The sequence below is a fragment of the Echinops telfairi genome, unplaced genomic scaffold (assembly GCF_000313985.2).
Source record: "Echinops telfairi isolate 266 unplaced genomic scaffold, ASM31398v2 ScPeMD7_443;HRSCAF=831, whole genome shotgun sequence".
NCBI classification, from domain to species: Eukaryota; Metazoa; Chordata; class Mammalia; order Afrosoricida; family Tenrecidae; genus Echinops; species Echinops telfairi.
Window position 1 is genome coordinate 84,809,387 of NW_022104341.1, and position 2,537 is coordinate 84,811,923.

Here is a 2,537-nt window from a genome sequence, read left to right on the forward strand (position 1 = left end):
GGGGGGGGGGAGGAGCAAATGAGGGGACAAGTCAAAACACCTGTTCTTGTATCAGAAAAGCAAAGCGATGCAGCAGACCCGGGTGACTACTGCTCCCCTCCTCCTGGTGCTTGCCGTCCAGCGAGGAAGTCAGGTGTGCAACAGGTGCACCTGCCAATAAATAAACCCACCAAGGCTGTGCTTGCTCCGGAGGAAGAGGACAGGAGAGAGAAATTTTGGAAGTGATTGGCCAGCGACAGCAGCAACATCTGGACCTCAAAACCTGTCATCAAGTTTATACCCTATGCTGATCCAGGGATTCCTGCCGAGGGTCTCCCGCCAAGCATTCCATCCTGTCCTCGAGGGTCACTGAGTCAGAATCGATTCTGTGACAATGAGTTTGATTTTGTTTGTTCTTTTTGGCCGAAGCATAAGTGGCATAGAAAACAGTTTGCCTAAGTGAACAATTTGATTTTTTAAAAATCATTTTATCAGGGGCTCTGACAGCTTTTATATAAATCCATACACCAGTTGCAGATCCAGGAATGGGTTTGGGGCTCGTACTAAATCCTAGCTCCAATTTAAGAACTTTAAACCCTCAGGAACACACCCTCATCCAACACTCACCTTCAGGAAGGGCACACAGAAGATACAAAGGCATGTGATGAAGAAATTAGATGGTGCCCAGCTATGAGGTAAAATAGCGTCTGGGGTCTTAAAGATTTGTTTCCAAATAAGTGGCCATCTAAGTGAGAAGACAAGTAAGTCCACATGGAAGAAGCCCACCAACATCAGTGACCAAAGGATTGGACATCTTATAATCCAAAGTCAAAGTACCAGAGCCAAGATTGTGAGAATCTGGTTTGCAGAAGGCGATGGGTGACAGTGGGAGCTCAGGATATATTTGTGAGATCAACATAGGAAAAGAGCTGGTGGTGATTTCCCTCTATCCATAATAGAGAGATGGGAATGCACTGGTTACCAAACAGCGCATTGGAGAGATGACGACAGGAAATCAAAATGATGCCGCTGACTTGAACGGTTAAAACCTTGTCAGTTGACGCCCCTCTGAGGCACGTTGGGCCTGCTCTGGTTTTCAACATCTTCTGTGTTGGGGTTTTCATATTGGGGTTTATCTCAAATGTATTTTGTCATTGCAGGTAACCCTCTTGAATTTCTGTTAGAGTTTGTTCAGTATATGAAATATGAAACCCAGGGCTGATGAACCTATAGGGATACCCAGTCGGATAAGGGGTCCTGGTGGGTACAGGATCGGCAGGGGAGGAGGGTGTAAAGCGGACCGATGTCAGAGTTCAAGAAGGAAGAGAATGTTTTGAAACCAAATGTAGTAGCAACTGTCCAATCCTGCTTGATGTGACTGAACTGTGGAGCAATACGCCATCTGCATCAGCTCCCAATAAAATGGTTCTGGAAAAAGAAAAGCGCGAAGGAAAGAAAAAGAGAGCCTTCTTCACCGCCATGGGTGGGCACCGTGGCTTCAACAACGGGCTCACACACCCGTGGTGAGGACGGGCCCCGCGGGCAGAGCCACAGTGAGTGGGACCCGACGGGGCACCTGACAACAACACAATTGTGCATTTTGGTTGTGTTGGTGCCACTTTGGAGCTGTTAGCAGTGGTCCTGCTATGAACATTTACATGCAATTCTTTGTGTGCATGTATGTCTTCAATTCTCCTGGGCAGGTAACTGAGAGAGAAATGGCCAGATTGTGTGCTAAATTTATTTTTATCTTTTTAAGAAACTGCAAAACTGTTCTCCAAAGCACATTCCCGTCAGCAATCCACAAGGGCTCCTATTTCTCTATCCTTGCCAGCATTTGTTATTGTTTATCTTTCTGATTATAGCCCTTCTGGTGCTGTGTAATAGTGGCTCTTTGTGGCTTTAATTTGCATTTCTCTGTGACTAATGATGTTGAGTATCTTTTCACGTGCTTATTAGCCATTCATATGTCTTCTTTGGTGAAATGGCGATTAAAATCTTTTGTCCCCTTTCTTAATTGGGTTGTTTGTCTTCTTATTATTGAGATGCAAGAATTCTTTAAATATTCTGGATACATGTCCTGTATCAGATACTGGCTAGGTAAATATTTCCTCTCAGTCTGGGGCTTGTCTTTTTATTTTTCTTCACAGCCTTTCAAAAGACAAAAGTTCTTATTTTTTATAAAGTCTAATTTACCTTTTTTATTAAAAAAAACCTTCTTTTATGAGTTTCCCTTTTAATTCATTGATGTGACCACTTATATAGACCTGTCCTGTCCCCTGGGGTGGATCATCTCCCCAGCCTCCGATGGTCTCTCTGCCTCCGACCTTGCCCTGCAGTCTTCTCAGCACAGCAACAGCAGCTTTAATACATCGTACGCCTCTTCTTCAACCACACAAGGACTTGCCCTCTCCTTCAGATGAGCAGCCCAAATCCTTCAAATGGCCCTCAGACGGAGCTCTGCCCACTCCCACCTCTGGTGGGCCCAGTGGTGAGTGGCCGTCTGCTTAGGTAAAGATGAACCCAAAATAAATAAATAAACAAACCAAGCCCCTGCC